Source organism: Astatotilapia calliptera, chromosome 3 (assembly GCF_964374335.1).
Source record: "Astatotilapia calliptera chromosome 3, fAstCal68.1, whole genome shotgun sequence".
Taxonomy (NCBI): Eukaryota; Metazoa; Chordata; class Actinopteri; order Cichliformes; family Cichlidae; genus Astatotilapia; species Astatotilapia calliptera.
The window spans coordinates 18,311,676-18,335,975 of NC_137424.1; the positions used below are offsets into that span (position 1 = coordinate 18,311,676).

A 24,300-nucleotide genomic window follows, 5' to 3' on the forward strand; every position below is an offset into this window, starting at 1 on the left:
ATCACTGGACAGTGTTGCAAATGCGATCTGTGGTGTTGGGGACAATCTCCTCAGACTGTAAGCACATCTTTTATTTATTTATACATTTGGTGATGAATTGATTGAAAATAATAGCAGATGCTAAAGTCTTACTGGATCTTTTACCTATATTTGGGTTGCTAGCTAACACTGCCTTCTCCCTTAAAAAAAGTTTATTACATGATCCTAACTCCTTGTGTTTATGAGGTGAGGTTTGTCTGTTTGTTTGTTTTACTTATATTTAATAGTTTTGTTGTTTTTACAGCCTCCCTTGTTGGCATGTCGGAGGATGCACAGAAAGGACTCCATAGCCTGGTTTAAAAACAAAGTGAACTGAAAGCTGAAACGCTCAAAGTAAAGGACGTGTACAAGAGAATCCTCAGCCACCAACCACTCCTGGAAATGGACTCGGAGGAGGAGGAGGACATTCCAGACGATGAGAGTGATTTGAGCACTTCTGATGAAGACTGATTGTGTCATCATTGATGTTATGTTTGCTAGAATAAAAAGTTAATCACATCTGTTTAATGTGATTTTTATAATGTCTGTTTCAGAAATTGCTTATCAACAGACATTTTACATGTTGAGAAGAAAAATGTAATTCCCTTGGTGCAGTTGTTTACCCTGAATCATTCTTTCCCATCTAATTTAATGACTCGTGTACATGTTCAGATACAATAACATAATTGAATTCATGGGATGCTTTCTGGGCTGCTCAAATTACCACAAAATGTAAAAGCACCAGGCAGCACACGCACAAGGACATGTTTTGTTCAGTGTTTTGTTGAAGAAATCAACAAGTACAACTGAGATGTTTGCTGTAGTGGTGTGTTTGTTAAGAAGCATGCCAGCACACTGGTGAACTGACAGTCCCAGAATGCACCCGAGCCAGTGACTCGCCCCAGAACAAATGACATTAATTATCTAGAAAGACAACCGTGATCAAAGACTAAGTAAAAGAGTAGGAAACAAAAGATAAGGAAAGGTACTGTGGGGTAGGAAAGAAAGGCCAGAGCTGTGCAAAATGACCTCCAGCAGGCCACAAATATGCACGTCTGCTCAAACGGTCAGATACTGACTCCATGAGGGTGGTATGAGGGCTCGACGTCCACAGGTGGGGGTTGTGCTTACAGCCCAACACCGTGCAGGATGTTTGGCATTTGCCAGAGAACACCAAGCTTGGCAACTTTGCCACTGGCGCCCTGTGCTCTTCACAGATGAAAGCAGGTTCACACTAAGTACTTGTGACAGAGTCTGGAGACGTATTGGAGAACCTGCTGCCTGAAACATCCTCCAGCATGATGGTTGGGCAGTGGGTCACTAATGGTGTGGGTGGCATTTCTTTGGGGGACCGCACAGCCCCCCGTGTGCTCGGCAGAGGTAGCCTGACTGCCATTAGGTGCTGAAATTAGATCCTCAGACCCCTTGTGAGACTATATGCTGGTGCGGGTGGCCCCGGGTTCCTCCTAATGCAAGACAGCGCTAGACCTCATGTGGCTGGAGTGTGTCAGCAGTTCCTGCAAGACGAAGGCATTGATGCTGTGGACTGGCCCGCCCATTCCCCAGATCTGAATCCATTTGAGGACATCTGGGACATCACGTCTCACTCCATCCACCAACTGCACCACAGACTGTCCAGGAGTTGGCAGATGCTTTAGTCCTGGAGTCTGGGAGGAGATCCATCAGGAGACCATCTGCCACTTCATCAGGAGCATGCCCAGGTGTTGTAGTGAGGTCATACAGGCATGTGGAGGCCACACAGACTACAGAGCCTCATTTTGACGTGTTTGAAGGACATTACATCAAACCAGATGAATGATTCTGTATTGCACTGATCAAGGAACCAACCCAATAGGAGCTAAAGGCATCCTCTTCACATTACTTAACATAGTGAGTTTATACTATGTTTAATGTGCATTTTCTTCATCAGTCTAGAACATAACATGTTAGCGCTCCCTGGTTCTTTTTGGAGACAGATCCTGAGACAGCAGGCAGCTTTGGAGAACTCATGCCAGCTGTGGTCATTAAGGAATCCTTTGATTTAATATTGATTTCATGACAACTATCCTCAGGCACATATTCCTGGATATATACAATGACACGAGTAGACACTAACCCCCAGCAGTCTGGTGCTATGACAGCATAACTAAGGGCTGACCTGAACCAGCCCCAACTATAAGCTCTATAAAGAAGTAAAGTCTTATGCCAACTCTTAAAAGTCTTGACCATGTCCACCTCCAAAACTCATAATGGACTTTGGAGGTGGACAGCTATCAAGCTCCTCACAGAGGAGCAGCTTGACAGCTAACAGCTCCCAATTTACTTTAGTCCAAATACATGAATTCAAATTGAGGTGATAACTATTTATCAACAGTATGAATGTCTGTTCCCGTCCAACAAAGTTGTTACTACATACCATGTTGAGCAGGGCTTCCACTTGACTTTAACTTCTTCTTTTTGATATAAACATGATATAAACAAACAATTAATTCAGAAAGACATGCAGGTTGCATACAAAAAGGAGCTTATAAACATTTGTGTACTGTTGAATGGCTCAATATATTATACAGTTAGTTTACAAAAATATAAGAACCACTACAATGCTTGTACTGCCAGCATCGAGTGCATGTCAGCAAAGCAACACTGCTTACATTGTGGCTCACAAGCTCCACTCCTTTTCATCAAAACCAAAATTTTATCTACATTCTGTTTTTTACACTTTAAATCCCAGTTAGGTTAAATATTACCAGTAGCTTTTCAGATAAAACAGTAATAAAGTCCTAATGGTTTCATAAATCTTCATATTTTTTTTCATATAAGCATCGGGGACAAGGCTGTCTTGCAACTGTTGAGGTCACTAGTGTGCGCCCTATTTCTTCCAGGATCACTCTTCATTTGTAGGTTTTAGTGGACTCCTACTACTGTGAAGTGGTTTTCATGGGACAGGGGCTTGTATTCCAAGATCTGGGAGATTGTAGAAATGAGCAGTGATGCCCTTCTTGCCATCTTTCCAGAAATATCAGTGATCTGGAAGCTGTTAGGCTGACTTACAGCAGCAGCACTTTCTGCACCTGCAGAAACTCCAGGACACATTTACTAACAGTGTTTGTTGCTGTGTGTGCTGCAGCTGCAGCTTTGAATTTTTTTTGAGAGCTAATATTTTGGCTTTGGTGTCTTGTTATGAAATGTACAAGAGTAAGAGTGTTAGCATGTGTGTCAAAGCTACGTTTGACTGGGAAACTCAAAGCTCAATAACCTGTATCAACAACAATTCACTGCAGCCTGTGTAATATTTGATGCATCATAATTTATTCCAGTCTATCTTGCAAATACATGTTTGCGTTGCAATGTCATGCACAACACACACAACTATTAGAGCCTTAAGATCAAACCTGCGTCATTCTTTTGGTCCACTGCAGTGTAGCAGTCAAACAAGGAGAAGTGAAGTGGCCCCAAATGGCCAGGATAGAGATCAGAGGGTTAATGCGTAAAATGCATAAAAATATTATTGATTACAGGATAATACATTAATGTTAATATCAACAATAAGCTTTTTACTCTGAAGTTACAAGTATAAACAATGCTGTTACATTTACACTTAAATTTTTTACTATAAGTATGGAAACAAGTGAACAGCATTTTATAATAAGTTTAACTGGAATTCTGTACACTGAAAAACAAACAACAGATAAAAAACACAAACAAACAGCCAGTGCCTTCATCTGTCCATTAAATGTCAAACATCGCTTTGACCTGTAGTCTCTGCTCGTCAGCACATGCTTTTAAAAAGAGCTCCATGTCCTCTGCAAACTGAAAAACAAAGAGGAAGAAGTCCCTCTACACAAAAACACTGTGGATGACAGGCCAGGCAAACATCTATTGACCTGTTTGAATGCCTCCTCATCATGTGAGCCTTGAAGTTTTTTTGTAAGAAGACTAAGACCACAGTGAGGACGTTTCATTTTCATGGACTTTCCACAAGCCCCAGTTTCATTTAGCACAGAGGGTGGAGCACATGAATGTTCTACCCAAGATTCAGGAAATGGTTTAGATGCTGGAGACGAGACATGGAGAGGGAGACGAGGCTCCACGGAGAGTTCAGTGGGGAGCAGTCCTGAATGCTGACATGACAATAATTGCCTTGCCATATCCCCACGCTGTATGACTGTCATGTTACAGAAGGGCAGTGAAAGTGCACCGGCACATCATTTTGTCTGTAAGAGAGAAAAAAAGAAAAAACATGTAATTTAAATGTAGTTGTATAGAATGCAGTCAGTTTATCTAACAATCAGATTGTACATATTAACAAAAATATCCAAGCCGTCCTCAATAATGAAAGCAAAATGGTGTGGATCACAAGAGCTGTCAGGAAATGTGGTGAACAGGAAAAATATTTAATGAAAACACTTTTTTTCTCTCGCTGATGAATGAACTGAACTGTACAATGTGAAAAATAACTTTTAAGTCAACAAAGACCTGCAGAGGTGCTGAAAAGAAGTGCATATTTATGACTTTAACTATGAGGTATATTTAATACCAACATACCTTTGAAAGGCAAAGCACTTTGAATGTGTCCATTTATATGCTGCTCAATCTTTGCCCTGACAGCAGGGCTGAGAGTGGGGCACAGAGGGCAGTGAAACAGCCAACACGTGGTGCATTCCTGCAATTCTGGCCTGGAGGCAGAACTCCAATTTGATATTTGCATCTAAAACAGAGAGAAAAACAGATAAACACCATATACACATTTAAGTTCAGGTTTTAGCAGAAATAACACGTTACAGTTAGCATGTAAGAGATTTGGGAGAAAATTCTTTACAAAAACATAATTTACAAGAAACTTTTATTTGTGACATACGTATCTATTGACATATAAAAGACAACTGAACAAAGGCTAACTAACATCTGGGCAATAAAACAGAATAAATAGAGAATATTAGTATTTATACATATATAAAACTCTCTGTGACGACCTTTACAATGTTTTTGCAGGTGGAATGAGAGATATGAATAAAGTGCAATATGCAGTAAATGGAACAATGTGCATTGATGTTACAGATCGTGAAAAGTAGTGAAGTGAATTTGTTCATAACAAGCAAAAATCAAATACGTTTGAAACTGACCACTAAATGCTAACCAGAGGTGTCAAAAGTGCACATTCTTACTAAAGTTTAGATGCCTCGGGGGTCTGACCGTTGTTGTAGCGCTAACAAAGTGCCAACGTAATCAGTGTAAGCAAACTAGATGATTCCTACAATTATATAATTATTAACGGCAAATTTAGACATGAAAGACTCTGTAACAACCTTTACGATCCACTTGCAAGGTTTCCACAGTCGATGGCTGTATCCCAATTCAGGGTCTGCAGCCTTAAAGTTCGCAGCCTCAACGGTCCATGAACTCTGAACATCTGAACTCTGAAGCATGAACTCTGTGTCAAAGATTCAAGTTGCAGTTATTTATATTTCCTATCACCTTAAATCTTCACTCAAAGACACTCAAGTATCTGTGACAGTGTGTATATAGATGTATCATATATAAGAGAGAAATATTGTTATTTTAATATGTTGGCATTACTAAATGTGGCTCAGTGCTTACATATATGTGTAAAAAGCAAATGTACGAGCTGTGATAACTGTGTCTGATAGAATGAAGAGTAGACTGATAAATGAAATATTCCTTTATTGGGTGAGAAAATCAGACCATGTCATAACTGCTTTAAGTCATACAGAATAGACATCAGAGCCTTAAACAGGCTGACTTCTGCTAAATGGGTCAAACTGGGCAGAAAGTCTACAAACACATAACATCCTTATAGAATATGATGTAACACTATAGATCAACTTAGCTCAGAATATATAAAGCAAATAAACAATTACAGCAATATGATGCAACAAACACAGCAGTGCTACTGATCCAAAATACTCAAAGCTTCATAGAACTGAAACAAACATTTATTTTTAGCTCCATTCTGCTGCTGATACAGACTTTAGGTTTCTGAACATTAAACTTGTTGCTGCCTTTCATAGTGTGTAACTTGAAGGCCCTGAGTACTTTCTCCCACACTGGAAACACTGGAATGACAACATTATTTGAACATTACCTAATAAGACTGATTCAGGACAGACAGTTATGTTAAACTTTCCTAGCAGTCCTTCACAAACAGGGAACAGTCTGTCTATTCTCTCCATCTGTCAGCTGCTGCTGGCTCTTCCTCCTCCTCTTCCTCACACACTGCTGAGTTTGTCCTGGTGGATCATCAGGGCTGCAAAGCCTCACAGATGATGTGCAGCAGTGGGTCCCTCAGTCTGTCCTCACTCTGGACACTTGCAGTCGTCACACATGGAAATCAAATGTGTGATAAGGTGCAGGATTCAAACACAAGTGTAACTTATAAACACATGTTCATACTTTTATTCCACAATCAGAGAGAAAGAAACAGAGAGAGAGTGCAGGACCATAGCTGGACTCGCCATCGGGCCCACCGGGCATTTGCCCGGTGGGCCGCTGGCGATTTTTTGCTTTTATGGGCCGATCGATTTTTTTTTTTTTTGGAAGGGTATAAATAATGAAAGGTGTTGGATTGGCCAATTGGTCATGATCGACTCTGGGATGGACCAATTACAGCCGAGGAGGGCGGATGCACCCTCCCCCTTGTTTAGCAATCTTATAGATGAACTAAAGAAAATGGAGAACAAAAAAAGGAAAGAAGGTGCAGAAAAAATTAGGGCCAAAAAGAAACAAGCCCTTCAGGCAGACGCTGCCAAATGTGTAAAAATAACTGAATTGTTTGGCGGTAGCTGTGGCATAGCTTCCACAGATTTAGCAACATCAGCAAGTGGTGGAGGCCAGCAGGTGGATAAGGGAAAGGGGAGGCAAGAGGAGGAGAGACCCGAGGCCGCCACCGGTCATAGTGGCAGAGGAACTGAACTTCAGGTAAGAAGTTATGACCTGCTGTCTATCTGTGTCAGATATAAACCAAGTTTAGTTGTAGTTTGTTTTCGTTGTGCTGACTTTTTACAGTCGCTTAGAATAACTGGTACTAGCTAGCATGACGGAGTTTATATACTGCTGGGTGGGTGCTATGAAGTTACTGATAGTAAATTTTATTTTATGCTTAAGGTTAGTTTCTCAAACTCCTCAAAATCTTAACAAATTGTGCCAATCCTTACATGTTGCACCAGGCTGATTTATCATCAAAAGTGGAGAAGTCTGTGACAGAGGAGACAGAAGAGCAGCAGAGAGAGATGGAGCAAGAGAGAGAAATAAAAGAGCAGGAGATGGAGATGGAGAGATGACTTTATGTCATCCATGAGGGATGCATTTGACATATGTTTCACATATTATAGCCCAACAAGTTACTTATAGCAATTTAAATACGAGCAATCACTTTTTGGCAGACAATCACTTTTTGGCACAACACCGGCTATTTTTTGTGTTTCTTTTTATCGCTCTGTAGCTGAGTTCAATTGAAAGCCTGCATGCGCTAGTACCTCTTGCCACAAGTTCCCAGAATCCTTTGCGGTTTTTACCCCTGAATGACGTCACATTTTTGGTGGGCCGGTCTCTAGTCAAAATGCCCGGGCCGATTTTTTGTCCCAGTTCAGCCCTGTGCAGGACAGACAGACAGGTGACAGTCTCAGGTGTATACACTGCTACACAACAGCACCAGAGAAGGAGGATTTAGTGTTTGTGTTATTACGAGTGCAAACAAGAAGAGTTCCCAGATGGTGCAGTGGACACATGTGTGACTGCTGTGATTAAAGCATCTTTCTTTCAGCTTAACGAGTGAACCGTCAGCTCGTTCAAACACACGTTAAAGTCCGTTTGGCTCGACACCACCGAACAGAGGCAGCAATATAACATAGCTAACATTAACAGTGCAGTGAATCCTGCTTGTGCCGTGATATTCAGGACTGCAAACCGAGCAGCATCACTGACTTTCAGCTTGTTGTGTTTGTGGATAAATGACTGACTTTAATTATCCACAAAATCATCACATTCTCTGTAGGATTAAGGTCGACTATTGAACAGCGTATATTTTAAAGTAAAGGCTTTAAAACCAAGTAAACGCTGAAAGTACAAATATCACTAATGTCACATAACTTTGCCAACATGTGGCCAACAGGAATGTTTTAATGTTCTTCATTATTAAACATTTGCACATAAATAAGTGACATAATATTCAGTACTTACTTCTGAAAGTTTACTCTTCAGCCGCCCCTCTTCCGCCGTTTTCTTTCGGCAACATTATCCACACCCACCGCCGCGCCGTTCTCTCAGAACTGAAGGAACTTCTTGGAAAAAATGTCTTCAAGAAATTTAAAGCAGTTCAGACGCTTTTCTTTCCCAGCTCCTCAGACTGTCCACCCTGTTAGCTTCGTTAAGCAGCCATGAAGAGTAGAAGGCCAAGTATGAGTTTCAAACAATAAACACATTTATTTTTAAACCCTGCAAATAAACAACATTAACATCAAAAGTTTTACATTTCCTAAATGTATCCCACAATCTGAATATAACACCCACTTCCCCACGTTTGATCCGCTGTGTTAAATATGATTAAGAACAGAATTCAATCATTTGCAAATCCTGTAAACCAGTATTTTAAACAAAGTGAGAAAATGAAACATTTAAAGAAAAATATTAGCCCATTTTGAATTTGATGGCAGCATCCTCTCTCCAAAAACTAAAGGCTTTATGATGTTTAGTGCTGGACCATGTTGGTTAATGTGTAAACTCAACAGTTTCCATTTTGATTAACCTGACCAACATCTAACATAGAACACCTTTGAAGTGGACCTCGCACCCTGTGGATAACTTCAAACACGTCGAGGTCTTCAGAGGCTGAACTTTGACCCAGCATCACAAGGAGCGCCATAAACACTTGTTACGGTTATTAGAAGGAAGCCAGCCTTTAGACATCCCCACAACGACATCGTGACCAAGGGTCTGTTGCATGATTTTTAACATGGCTACAATGTGTCGTCTGCTGAGTCATCGTTTAATACAACAACGTACTGAAAGAGAGCATTCAGCATCTGACTGAGCTGGACTAACCTTCCCTTTCAAAAGTGAAAACTGCAACATAAAACTGGAATACAACCAACTTCTAATGAAATGTAACATTTTATAACATGAACACAGATTCCAGGTGAGCTGTGTCTTCCAGGACTGGATTTACCAGAACAGGTATGAGGACGGTGCCTGACGGGCATGTACGAGCTGGAGTGGATCCCAGCAGACACAGGGTGAGGAGACAGACGACCGTTCACGCTCACACTTATTCACCAGTTAACCTAACCCCACTACCTGAATGTGTGTGAACTGTGGGAGGAAGCCAGAGTCCCCTGAGAGGACCCACACAAACACGGGGAGAACATCCAACCTCCACAGAGACTCTCTCTGCACTAAAAGCACAAAATAAAAATCACACCGTCATGTAATTCAAGAAACTGGTCTTAAAAACAGTTAATCTAATGTGTCCACATGGAGCCCGTGTTAAGGTCCGTACTGGGCTTCAGAACATCAAGTGAACAACGTCAGATGGGACCTGGGTGCGTTGTCTCCTGATAGAAAGTGCTGAGGATCAGAAGGACTCAGGGACAACACGATATCTGTCCAGCAGAGGGCGGCATTATTCCAAACGGCTCCATCCTAGAAACATGATGTGGAACAGCTGACCTGTAGATCTGCTCAAGAACAATCGTCACAGTCTGATCACAGTCAGTCCCACGTCTGCCATGTTCTCAGCTTCCTTTAGTACAGGTAGCTTTAATGATCATTTCAAGTGTGGTTGTTTCATGGAAACAGAGAGCAGACTGCAACATCTGTGACAGCCGCCTCTAACACTCTGATGGACGTGTGGACAGCAATGCTGCCTGGAACAGTACCGATGTTTCAGGGCTGATGACGTTTTTGGGTGGGACATCTACATCCTGACATATCAAGGTTACTTTACTTTTACGTAAATTTGCTTTACAGAAAAATAATAGCGTTTGTCATCCCTTCACAAACACACACATCGATTTAAACCTGACAGACACATATTTGGAAATTAGACGCGATGAATCAAATCAGAAAAACAGTTATTAGTTATTAAGTTTAGTGACGGCAGCAGGGACAAAGCTGCTTTTATAAGACTTTGTCCTGCATCATTCTCATGATAAAACAGACTCAATGGCCCCAAGATATTTATATGACTGCACTTGCTCAGGTTTGTCCGGATTTCAAACTGTTCTAAAAGTCTTTTGATTCAAATCTGGGGCTGTGTTATTGAAAGCAGCAGAGAAATCGATGAACTGAAGTCCTTTACTCTCTACATGTTTGACAATCAGGTGAAGTAGAATCAAAAGCACGTCCTCCACTCCTCTGTTGGGCTTATGTGCAATCTGCATTGAATCAAGCTGAAGTTCAGTGTCTTCCATAATCACATTTCTGATGATTTGTTCAAAGACTGAGGTGAGGGCAGCAGGCCTGAAGTCGTTTAGAACTTTTGGACGACTAGATTTAGGACCAGGAACCACGACAGCTTCTTTCCAAAGAGAGGGCATGAACGATTTATTCAGAATAACCTAAAATATAGGACTGAGTTCTTGAGCGCAAGTGTAGGAGCCATATGAGTTGTTCCTTTTTGTTTTGGATTAAGAGGGTTGGTTTAAATGCACACCTTGTATTGGTGCACGGGTGTGAGGCGTGACTCGTGGGCGTGTTAGGTGATAAATGTGGTTGCACTCATCTGTTCACTGCACCTGATGAGCAGAAAGGTCGGGTGAGCATGAGGGGAAACCTGTTGACCCCAGCTTGAGTCATTTTGATGCATTTTTGGCTGTAACTTGATGTATGTTTTATGCACTAATTGATGCCATAGGCCGATGTTGTAGTTTGGTGTAGTAATTGGTGTAATTCTTTGTGAGTTGCAGTCATTGTGTTTGTGCAGTCTGTGCATTTGTTTAATAGTTCGATGAGCCGTTTGGAATAATGCCGCCCTCTGCTGGACAGATATCGTGTTGTCCCTGAGTCCTTCTGATCCTCAGCACTTTCTATCAGGAGACAACGCACTCAGGTCCCATCTGACGTTGTTCACTTGATGTTCTGAAGCCCAGTACAGACCTTAACACGGGCTCCATGTGGACATATTAGATTAACTGTTTTTTAAGACCAGTTTCTTAAATTACATGACGGTGTGGTTTTTATTTTGTGCTTTTAGTGCAGAGAGAGTCTCTGTGGAGGTTGGATGTTCTCCCCGTGTTTGTGTGGGTCCTCTCAGGGGACTCTGGCTTCCTCCCACAGTTCACACACATTCAGGTAGTGGGGTTAGGTTAACTGGTGAATAAGTGTGAGCGTGAACGGTCGTCTGTCTCCTCACCCTGTGTTAGCTGGGATCCACTCCAGCTCGTACATGCCCGTCAGGCACCGTCCTCATACCTGTTCTGGTAAATCCAGTCCTGGAGGACACAGCTCACCTGGAATCTGTGTTCATGTTATAAAATGTTACATTTCATTAGAAGTTGGTTGTATTCCAGTTTTATGTTGCAGTTTTCACTTTTGAAAGGGAAGGTTAGTCCAGCTCAGTCAGATGCTGAATGCTCTCTTTCAGTACGTTGTTGTATTAAACGATGACGCAGCAGACGACACATTGTAGCCATGTTAAAAATCATGCAACAGACCCTTGGTCACGATGTCATTGTGGGGATGTCTAAAGGCTGGGTTCCTTCTAATAACTGTAACAAGTGTTTATGGCGCTCCTTGTGATGCTGGGTCAAAGTTCAGCCTCTGAAGACCTCGACGTGTTTGAAGTTATCCACAGGGTGCGAGGTCCACTTCAAAGGTGTTCTATGTTAGATGTTGGTCAGGTTAATCAAAATGGAAACTGTGGAACGTTTCAGAAGTTTACACATTAACCAACATGGTCCAGCACTAAACATCGTAAAGCCTTTAGTTTATGGAGAGAGGATGCTGCCATCAAATTCAAAATGGGCTAATATTTTTCTTTAAATGTTTCATTTTCTCACTTTGTTTAAAATACTGGTTTATAGGATTTGCAAATGATTGCATTCTGTTCTTAATCATATTTAACACAGCGGATCAAACGTGGGGAAGTGGGTGTTATATTCAGATTGTGGGATACATTTAGGAAATGTAAAACTTTTGATGTCAATGTTGTTTATTTGCAGGCAGTGGCGGTCCTAGCCTGTTTGGCACCCTGGGCGAACAATCCCTCTGGCGCCCCCCCCCCCCCCCCCCCCCCACACACACACACACACACACACAGACACAAATCCTTACACACATTAACATAAAGCTGCTGCACACACACACACACACACACACACACACACACACACACAGAGAGAGAGAGAGTATGCATTGTATGCAGTCGGCTACCAAACAGCCATCATAATTCGTCATACAATGAGAACAGGACAAATCAACAATTGACAAGGACTAATTAATATTTAAATCTGTAACATAATGTATTGTTTGGAGTTTAGTCTGTTACTGTTTGTTTTTTTACCATTTCTTCTTGGAGCAACTGTAACCCACATAATTTCTGACTCACTCTGATTCTGATAGTTTCAGGATGACCTGCCATTATCCAATCACACATCTGCTTACCTGCATCTTTTGCTCGTTTCTCCTCCTCTTCTTTTCTATTTTTTCTAAGTTGAGCACCATGATGGCTTTGAACTTTTCTTGTCCATCTTCCATTGGTTTTAATTTTGCACTCCAGTATGAACACAAATCCCCCAACACAAGGATCACCACAACATGATCTAATAGACCTACACCTTAGTTCACAGATTCACTTCATCTAGGGTGCATTTCTGAGATTTCACACAACCCAGGATTCAAATCATGAATACATAATGGACTCGTCATCTCATATCTCTGTATACTGGACTGTCTGTAGCGGAGATGACAATAAAGTTTACTTTGACTTTGGCAGCGAGCAGGCGCACCGAGGGCTCTCGCGCTCACTTTCGTGTATAGAATTTTGAAAAAACATTGGTGCAAATTATAAGTCTGTATCATGATGCCTGGTGTTTTTGTGTTTGTTGGTTTGTTTTTATTTTTCTTTATTTTGTGAGTTGGTTATTAGATGCTGCTCCAGCCGGTCAGACTCATCTGGCTAACCTAACAGCAGTCCTGGCCAGGCTAGAAAAATATGGATTGAGAGCAAACAAAAACAAATGTGAGTTCTTCAAGGATGCCATTGAGTATTGTGGACACAAGATCGACAGACATGGGCTCCACAAAACCGAGGACAAAGTTGAAGCAGTCCTGAAGGCACCAGACACTAAAAATGTGAGTCAGCTACGTTCATTCTTGGGCTTAATTAATTATTACCACAAGTTTCTACCAAACCTTTCAACAGTCCTGCACCCGCTGAACTCTCTGCTGCAACAAAATGTCAAATGGAAATGGACAAAAAACTATGAAGAGGCATTTAATTTAGTTAAGTTAAACAGCTCATTACATCAGAGGAGGTTCTGACACACTTTGACCCCAAGCTACCACTTCGCCTCGCCTGTGATGCCTCACCATATGGCATTGGTGCCGTGCTATCTCACAAAATGCCTGATAGATCCGAACGACTACTTGCCTTTGCCTCAAGGTCCCTAAATGCAGCCGAGCGCAACTATACGCAGATAGACAGAGAAACACTCAGTCTAGTGTGGGGAGTGAAGAAGTTTAATCAGTATTTATATGGACGACACTTCACCCTGATCACAGACCACCGACCGCTGGTGTCCATCTTTAACCCTCAGAAAGGTATTCCAACCATGGCTTGCGTACGCTTGCTTGGGCTTTGTTCCTGGGTGCACACACCTACACCATTGAGTTCAAAGGGACAAAGCTACATGGAAATGCAGATGGACTTTCACGTCTTCCACACATGCAACCCACCGAAGAAATGACTGATCCAGCTACTGTGTTTCATGTTACACAAATGGAACCCCTACCTGTCACAAGTGCTCAGGTGAAAAGAGAAACGAGCCAAAACACAATCTTGTCAAACGATCTTACTGTGAATGGTTGGCTGTCCTGTAGTGACACTCAGTTCTCTGCGTACTCCACCCACAAAGACCAACTATCCGTTTGCCAAGGATGTGTCATGTGGGGAACTCGTGTCATCTGCCACCCAAACTACGTACAAAGGTACTGGACTCACTGCACGATGGACATTTGGGTGTTAAGATGAAAGGTCTTGCTAGAAGCTATGTTTTGTGGCCAGGCACTGATTGTGAAATGGAGAATATGGCTAAATCCTGCATTGTTTGCCAGCAGACGCTGCGCCAGCCTCAAACAGCACCTGTACACGCGTGGGAGTGGCCATCCGCTCCATGGCAACGCATTCATATAGACTATGCTGGCCCATTTATGGACTAAATGTTCCAGGTTGTGGTTGATGCCCACTCAAAGTGGCCAGAAATCTTCCCCGTAAAGCAAGCAACAGCTGCCAGCACGATCAATAGTCTTTGGTCACCGTTTGCACGCACAGGTCCGCCACAACAGCTCGTAAGTGACAATGGTCATCAGTTTACTGGAGAGGAGTTCCAGTGTTTCCTTGGGAGTAACGGCATACGACATATCACTTCAGCTCACCATCATCCTGCAACAAAGCTGAACCAGCCAGTCGCACAGAGGGGAAACCGCTACAACAGAAAATTGACAATTTTTTTACTGTCTTACCACTCATGCAACAACTGGACACACACCTGCAATGCTCTTCATGGGATGAGATCTGAGATCACATCTAGATTTGCTGAAACCAGACATTCGCAAGGATGTCCAAGATAAACAGTCTTCCATGGTGGAAGCAACAAGAAACAAAACCAGGTTCTTCAATGTTGGACAAAGAGTTCTCGCCAGAGACTACAGAGACCCAAGTCAGAAATGGCATTCTGGCACGATTCGTTCACGGACCGGACCGCTGATATACACCATAAATGTTGGAGCCAACTTAGTCTGGTGTAGACATGTTGATCAGATTCTAGATGCAGAATGTCACGTAGTTCCAGAGCAACCCGAGAGGACACATCTACACTTCAAGATTCAGAAGAGTTTGCCCTCGCTTCACCACCTGAGGTTCAGGGTTTACGTGAAACCACCAATGTTCAAACACCTGAACTTTCCACACAGAGCACTATGGACTCTGACCAAACAGGCAGACATTACCCTGAGAGAAATCGCAGAGCACCTCAGAGACTGAACTTATAGGTTTCCAGTTCATTTTGTAAGGAAAGCGGTTAAAATGTTTAAGAGGAAACAACCTACCTCTATGTTGTAAATCACTGAGTAGGTGTCATATTTCAGTTTAAGTACAATTATTGGGTTACGGCATTTACCTGAAAATATCTCGATTGTTTGATACTTAATGTGTTCATCAAAGCTGGATGGGAGGAACTGTGATGTATTTAGTAAAATCAGTCTATATTTTGTGGTAAAGTAGAGAACACCAAGCGTGGTGCATGTGCGCATTGATATGCCTGTGCCTTTCCACAACATGGTTAATAAAGTAAGTTACTAACAACCAAAAATGTGTTGTTACTTTACCAGTTAAGTTATAAGAGAGAACATAACAAACTGGTTGAGATCCTGGATTAAAGAGGGAATGGGAAGGGAAGAGGAGTACAGAGGACTGATTGGTCGGTTCGTGAGGAGAATCACCTGAAACTGAATGTGGCCAAAACAAAGGTGCTGGTGGTGGACTAATTGTAATTTAAAATGTGAACATTTTAGCTTTCCACCATCATTCTCCCTGAGGAGTCGAGTTACGGTGACTTTGTATCTTCTACAAGAGACGCACAAGAGCAAGTTTAAAAAAAAACTGTAGAGGAAAATATGGCAAAGTCCCAAGACTTACAAAAGGAAGCTTATGCTAGACGAGTCCAGAAGTACAGAAACCTTGTGTACAGCGTTGGAGATGAAGTTCTTCTCTTGAACATGAAACGTGGAAGGAAGGGAGGAAGACTTGATCCAGATTTTTCAGGACCCTACACCATTCAAGACATTGCTGGCAAATGTGTGAGATTAAAAAACACAGAAGGAGCAACTTTAAGAAATCACTACAGCATTGACCATATCAAGCCGTACAGAAGAAGCCACCATGTAAATATCAGTGACAAGTAAAAATACCCAACTCGCAGTCAGACGGTGAACAGCAGCACAGACCTGAAGATGCCTCCCTGCCATCCTACTGCTAACCCTCAGTGCCAGCAAAGTCCAGAGGATTCATTCTGCACCCAAAACGGCTGACACAAGGAGTTTAATTGTGTTCCAGGACCAGAAACGCGTGAACAAGAACTTCCCTCCCAGAAACAAAGCTTAGAAAATGAAGGTGACATAGTGAACAACTCTTTTTGACCAGTTGGTCATTTGTTGCCAGTTTGGCGTTGCAACTTAATTGACTGTTGCATGACTTTGTTTGCATTTTGCAGTCTTCAACTCATATTAGATGTAAAGAAACGTGCACTGAGCTTGTGGAAGTCTGGAAATGGATCTGCCTGTCAGTAATTTTCTATTTTGCCCACCCGCTGTACCTTTCCTATTTCTCTGCGTGTAAATGCATGCCTATTGTATTGACTTTTTCCTGTTGTGGCCCGTCGGCCTTTACCAAGCGTATCCACTAGAAATCTCATGCATGCCTGAGCTAACTTATCATATTTTTCTTTTAGTAAAGAGGCTATGGCGTGCAAAGGATACTGGGCGCTTGGAGGCAGCTGTTGGACCATACAAGTTATTTTTCGAACACTGCAGGGGTCACGGTGGCTTTCTGATGAGGTAAGAGAACTTATCATTATTGAGTCTGATTTCGAGGTTCTGCTCCTTCTGAAGCATTTGCAGTGCAGAGACCATTAATAGTTTAAAATGTGCGGGTAGGTGGGGGGTTTGTATTGCAAAACTCTGATAAGGTTTCACCCATTCACTTCAATAGGAAAAAATGTTATCAACCACAACACAGATGTTGTGACATCATAATACCCAGTTTCAGTATATGCAGAAAGAACCTTTATCAGCAATTCTATTCCTTTAGATGTTTTTGTGTACAGCACTCAAGCAGTTACTTCAAAAATTGTTGCTGTTGTTGTATAAACTCAGATTTTTCAAAACAGGTCATTGATGCATATCTGCACCGTGTTATTGACAGACGAAAGGTAAGTAAGAAATGTCATTTACCTACTAATTTTGAAATAAAAAAAAAACCCTATTTACTGTTCTCTAACATTTTTGTATACTTGTGCAGAATGCTGCACACCTGCTCTGTTCAGTAGTTGCAAGCTCGTTGTTTTCTGGGCAGTTCAGATGCCTCAACTGGTATGTTGAAAGCTCAGAAGTGGTCCAAACAGTTGACTCCTTTCTGTTGCTGAGGAAAGAGTTCGGTTCCTTTAAAGAAGACTATATTTGAAAACACCCTGAGACGCATGGTACCTAAGTAAATCCAAATTACTCTGCACTTCCAATCCCACAGATGAAGTTCCCAGTTGAAGACGTGGCTGTGCCCTGTGAACTTTGGTACACACTGGATTCTTGTGGTATGTGTTCATTTTGTTATTAATTTGCATAATTTGTTGTGAAGCAGTTTCTTGCACAAAGTGTTATTTTAAAATAAGTTTTCAGTGGCACAAACAATTGTAATTTTTAATTTAACTTTTTCTTTAGATTGTCAACATTTCTGCACAGAAAATACTGCTCATAGACCCCATGGGAATGAAGGTGTTTATGACAGGAAAATTCTGCGCAACTGGAGGTATGTATGATACTGAGGTGTTATTCTTAGATTAAAAAAAAAAAAATCTTGTTTCATTACAAACACTTTTGTTCAACTAGGAATTTTCTGAGGATGAGAGGGCATGAAGACACCATGGAGTGGCAGTTACAGACTATGCAACACAACAAGCGACAGGATTCCTGCAGTTGTGGAGTTTTACTGTTAAAGGTAACCCTTATTCAAATGATTCAGTTTCTTGTTAGCTAGAATTAAGACTTTAAGTGAATTTAAGTGAAGTGAAAGTTATTTCGGTCAACAACAACAAAGATGATCATTTTACATAGAAGTACTTAATCATACAGTAACTGAAAAAGGAATAGGCTGAAGCCTTGTGGCTTATAATTATCCTATCCTTTACCTAATTAAGACTTTACATTCTAATTATGATCAATCTCACAGTTTGCAGAACACTACCTTGATTTTGGAGAGGTCGGTGAGGTGTCAACCACTACAGAGCCAGTTGTGCTGGAGCAAATGCAGATAGCTTGCACCCTACTTGAAAATCGAGGTAAGTCCAGTAAAGTCCTTATCACGTTAGTGCGTACTTCCAATTTAAATAGTGCTTTTCAAACAGCACAGTACAAATAGTGCTCTTCAAACACTTTCAGATAAGACCCTTCTCAAAGTCTAATTTAGACTAATTTTCCAGGAAGTATATTTGGAAAAAATGTACTATTATTTTTTAATTATTAAATAAATAATGTTTGATTAAAACCTAACTATGATTGTGTTTCAGGGAACGCTGAGGACTACTGCATTGTTTGCTCCATGTTAGATGCTAACGCTGACCGCAGCATGATTGAAATGGTAAAACAAAACAAAACAAAAGAACCACATAAGTCTTAGGATCATTACTTGCCAATCATAATTAAAATGTTGAGTAATAGTATTCACCAAACAGAATATGAGCCATTTATTTTTCCTTTCCAGGTGCAGTATGAATCTTGCCAAAGATGGGCACATTTTGCATGTGCAAAATATAAAGAGAGCAACCAAGAATATAAATGCCAAAAATGTAGCCAGAGTCAGACAGAGACTGTGCAGAGACTGTAGAAGGACAGAGCAGCAGCAGAGCAGTCCAGATACACTGATGATCCTCTGTCAGATCCAGAGGGACACACAGGGATGATGCTGGACTCTACATTGTGTCTGACAGTGGAGCTGTTCTCAGAGCAGTTCACTCTGCAGCACTGACAGTCATCTGCACTTCTTCTCATTCCTCTGTCAGTCACTGCTGGATGAAGCTCTCCTCTCCACCTCCCAGTAACATGGCCCAGTCAGAGCGTCTCTACACACAAGCTGCTGCTGCTTCAACCTCTCTGGATCATCAGGACACAGCTCCTCCTCTCTCAGCACACACACCGTCCTGTTTACCATCATCAGCTCCACCTGCAGAGAGAAGAAGGAAGAGCAGAGGAGATAAACGAGTGTTTCCAGAGACTCTTCATCAGCTGTCAGTCAGTGATGCAGCACATCCAGTATAAAGAGCAGCAGGGACTTCAGTGCTGGGACTGTACTAGGACTCATTGTTGCTTCACTTTTTCTAATCTTTGGATTTTTATTGAAGTTGATGAAAATGTTTTTCCCTCCTAGTTTGAGTTTGGACTTTCATTCATTAGAAGAACCTTGGTGTGTCCACTCTGAGCTCTGTAGGAACCCCAACAACAAGCCCAACAATCCAGATGGACGGTTCCAGCTGTTAACTGGAGGAATTCCATCCAAACATCTGCTCTCACTAAATTCTTCCTCACCTACAGACTGTGTTCTTCACTGCTTTAAACTTGGAAATGAATGCAGTCATTGGTCTGCGTGCTGCTTTGTTCAGAGAGCTGATTGGCTGTTGACAGCGTTTGATCAGAGCGTGTCAGCCGTTACCATGGTGACCATAAAGGTCAGAAACAGGAAGTGTTTGTGTCCAATCCTGAAGCCTGTCACCATTCTCCTCTCACAGCTTCACTGAGAAGCTGCAGCTTTACAGGAAACACTGGATCTTTGTTTCATACTGACTGTGTTTAGTACAATACTGCTGACAGCACCACCCACTCACTCCATCACTCTACTTACAGCAGAGTCTCCAGTCTGTAGTCTGGACTCTGCTGAAGATCAGACAGCTGCTTCACATCTGGATACTTCAGGTTGTTTCCTTGCAGCTCCAGCTCTCTCAGATGGGAGGGGTTGGACTTCAGTGCTGCTGCCAGATAATCACAGCTGATCTTTGACAAACCACAGTCCCACAATCTGTATAAAGAATGAAAGATGTAAGTTTATTAGACAAAGTGTGAGCTTGAAATCATTCAGTGTTTCATCATCTGTTCAGAGCTGAAGAAGGTTCAGAATGTAGAAGTTTAGAAAATGGAAACTCCAAACAGCTGAAGCCAACAGGAAGCAGCTTCAAACAGGAAACTGTGCAGCGTTTCAGACTATATGTCCTGATGCAGCCAGTTGGATTTTGGAGATTTGAATCTCTGTTCTGTGACTAAGTCCTTGAATCATTTCTTCCAGTTGGTCCAACAAGACAGACTAAGTGTTGGACATGTGTTGTGGCTCCATTAGGGGAGCTTCTAAATGTGATGTGATGGCCCCTCTGGGTCTGTCAGGTCACAGGACTGAAGAGAGCTCAAACTGGGCACACAGTTGTTCCAGTCTGGACCAAAGACTCTATACTGGGACTGAGGGACTGCTTTGACTGCACCCACTGGGACTTTTTAAAGACTCATGTTCTCACTTAGATCATCGATTTCTACTTGCATTTCTTTCTGGGAAAAATGGGGATTACTTTGGAAACAGGAAGTATTTTCCCCAATAAGCAGCCCTGGATTAGTAAATCACTCCAACATGTTCTCAGGCAGAAGAAGCTGTCTTGTTATGAGGGAGAGAAGAAAAAGATTGAGGCACAGAAACTTGTTGAAAGAGAGATAAAGCAGCTAAAATCAGGTGTAAAAGTAAAGCAGAGGATGAGCTGAATAAAGGACACTCAAGGCTGGCTTGGAAAGGAATGAAGTCCATGGTGGGGATGCAGAACAAGGAGCAAAGATGAATGTGATGCTGAATCAGCAGAAGACTTGGACTCATTGGATTCCAGCTTTGATATCATTGATTTCAATGAAGAGCTTTGTGATTGTAGCAAAGGGCTGGTAGCTCTGAGAGTCCCACTGATGAGGTGTTTGTGTGGAAATCTCTTAGTGGGACCAAAGAGAGAAAAAGCCCTGGTCCTGATGCTGTGGGAGGGAAATGATTGAAGTGTGCTGTGAGGAACTGACTGGGAGATCTTCACACATTTTCCAGTCCTCCTTGGAACAACAGGAAGTTCCCAGCATATGGAAACAAAGGTTAAGTGTCCTATGGCACTCAGTGATGATGGTGCTGTGGCCCCACCACCTCCACCTCTTTGTAAAGGAACTAACTGTAATCTGAAGCTTCAAATGGAACTAAGACTTCCTCCACTAGGTGGCAGTGTCTGATGAGAAAGTGTTAGTGGAGCTGGCCTGGAGTCAGAAACAGGAAGATGCAGGATTTGGGCTGAAATGGGGAAAAGTGGTTCGCACTAGTGCCTTAAAGCAAGAAGGTTGTAGGTTGAAGCTTGTTGGCCTTTCTGTGGAGGTTGGATGTTCTCCCACAGTCCAATGAAATGCTGCTTAGGTTCATTGGTGCTTCTAAATTGGCTGTAGGTGTGGATGTGAGAGAGTGCTTCTCTGTCTCTCTCTGTTGGCCCTGTGATGGACTGCTCACCTGTGCAGGTGGACCACGCCTCTTGCCCTATGACAGCTAGGGCACAGGCTGCAGCCCTGTGAGCCTAAGCTGAATAAACAGTTAGCAAAAATGATCCATAGATGGCCTGAAATCCCCCAGTTAGCAGTTTGGTAGATAGCTATGACATGCTAATCCCATCCAGCAGCTGTCTTCTACCTGTAAGCTGATCCCTGCTGAGCCAAAGCACTTTTTCATATACAAATTACAACCTTTAATAGAAACCTATTGGTCAGCATCTTATTAGCCTGCTGTTAGCTTCATTCCACAGAAAACTGAGAGAAACTAACAGAGTTGATAAAGAATAAAGAGAAATGTGCTGATTTAAAGCCTTTGAAGTGCTTCAGATGATCTCTGTCCACTTCTGTCCACTCATTCATTCATGTAAGCTTTCTAATGCAGCTTTGATCTTCACAGTCTGCTTCATGAAACTCATTCTAACCCTGAATGTCAGAGTGTTCCTCCTTCTCTTTCCCATCATTCATGCTGGCAGTGGAGGAGATTTGGATGTTGGACTGTGTTTTGGATGATGTGTGTATGTTTGTGTTGGACTGCTGTCTGTAAAGCAAACGCACATTTTGCTTTGGATTTCAGTGTCAGACAGACTTTAAGGTGGAATGAAGAGTTGGAGAGTTTCACAGTGAATTATCCAGTGGAGGATTTTTCTTCTTCTTTGAAGGTTTGAAATGTGAACATTGTTCTGCTGCAGTCAATGGACTAAACCAGAGAAGAAGAAAACAGACTTTACCATGAAGATCCTCAGTGTGGATCAGTATAATATCAGCCTGATGTCTGCAGTTTAGTGTCAGCACAACTTTCACATCATATTCATCTCAGCGCAACTAAAACATGCTGACTGACCTCAGAGTTTCAAGTCCACATCCTGGACTCTCCAGGAAACCACACAGATGCTTCACTCCTGAATCCTGCAGCTTGTTGTTGGAGCTCAGGTCCAGCTGTCTCAGATGGGAGGGGTTGGACTTCAGTGCTGCTGCCAGATAATCACAGCTGATCTCTGACAAACCACAGAGACTCAATCTGTATAAAGAATGAAAGATGTAAGTTTATTAGACAAAGTGTGAGCTTGAAATCATTCAGTGTTTCATCATCTGTTCAGAGCTGAAGAAGGTTCAGAATGTAGAAGTTTAGAAAATGGAAACTCCAAACAGCTGACAGAGTTAATACGCCTTTGTCAGGGTCAAATTCAAGCAAGACCATGTGAAAATTAAAACACATCATCCTAGGTGAACTTAAACACCTTTGTTCCCCTTTTGTTAAGACATAGAAAAGTACACCACACAAAAATACTGCAAAAGGAAACGGTCGCCTTATATACATAGTGTATAAACTCAAAATGCACATTTCACTTCAAATTAAGATTAAGGCTTTGAACACATCAAATAGTTCAATTCAACATAAGACTTTAAGAATGCACAAGCATCTACTTTAAAATCTATTTAATTTATCATCCATGATATTATTTTGTACAATTCCAATGTATTTTGTTCATCTCCCTTAAATAAACAGGCAGTCTTAAAGTATGAAATATTCATATACAAACACATATAAATGTGTGTACTGTCTCAGTGGCTGATAGTACCCCACAGGCCTCAGTGTGAGCTTGAAGACATTTATAATGTTTAAGTAGTTTAATGTGCAGGTGCTGACGATAAACACATTTTGAATGAAAGCCGGGGAACTTTGGTAGCACAGAAACAAGTGGCTATTCTTTGTGACCATATGGATCACTCATATTACCATTATTTCAAATACTCCAGAAAGCTGGTGTCCAGGGTGTAATTGGCCTCCATATTTTACCTTTAAAAAACTGTTTCTCTTGCCAATCTGTTATTTTCTCATTTTGACAAACTGTATCAGCACAATTTATCTAAATTCAGACAAAATTTAAAATACGAGTAGAAAGTGATATTTTTGACTGTAAAAACCACACACATGTTTAACGAATCATTTTCATAACTTGAAATGCAAACAGAAATTGTACATTTTTAAAAATACGCACACGTTTTGCAGACAACAAAATTATATTTACCTAAAAATGCAGCCAAGGTTCAGACGCTTTTTATGTAACTATTTCAAACTATTTACAGAACAATCAGGCGCAAGGCAGCCCAGGCGGGGAAATTTTGCTTTTACATTTTGCAACGCATTTTATTTCTCTATCTGATAAGAAAACTATTCAATCAGATAGTTGTTTGTGGTGAGCAATAATAAACAATGGATAATCCGTATACAAACAAATTCAAGCCTTTCTCCTCAACGGAGAGCCTCCCCCGATTGAACAACAACCCGTCAACAACATGCTGAACTGTGACTCTTCTTCCCTCTAAAGTCCTGGTGTTAACACTCACCCTGCATCAGCTTCACCTATTTTAAATTGTTTTTACTTTTCAAACCGACGGATCATTTGAAGCCAACCATCCAAAAACTGCTTCAGCTGTGTTTGATGTTTATGCTACAGCCTGTTTACCAATATAATCAATATCAGATATCAGAGCAACAGAAACCTCGGTGATCAGGGGCCCGTTCTTCGTACCTCGCTAAGTAAGTTAGCCGGATTTGATTGTTGACGATTTCGCGTGATCCTGGATCGTTCGGTTCCCCGAAGCTCATCCGGGACTTGCTGTCATAGCAACAGAGCCGTAAGCGTAAACCTGCTCGGGAGCAGGTTTACTTTATGTAAACAGGATTAGATCGCGGCCACGCAGGTATGTCCGCTTCATTTATACGAAAGCAACAGCGAT

At 41.7% G+C, this 24,300-nt stretch overlaps 1 protein-coding gene and 1 long non-coding RNA gene across 2 annotated transcripts in view; both read right to left on the minus strand.

Moving 5' to 3' along the window:
- LOC145425244 (ribonuclease inhibitor-like) overlaps positions 1-24,300 on the minus strand; it is a 206,948-nt gene that overhangs the window by 72,054 nt on the left and 110,594 nt on the right. The gene's annotated exons all lie outside the window — the stretch shown is intronic.
- Positions 18,690-22,353, minus strand: LOC145425310 (uncharacterized). Its single transcript, XR_013905976.1, has 2 exons — positions 19,856-22,353; positions 18,690-19,180 (listed from the first exon to the last, which is right to left on the minus strand). It is a non-coding gene; the product is annotated as an uncharacterized LOC145425310 (long non-coding RNA).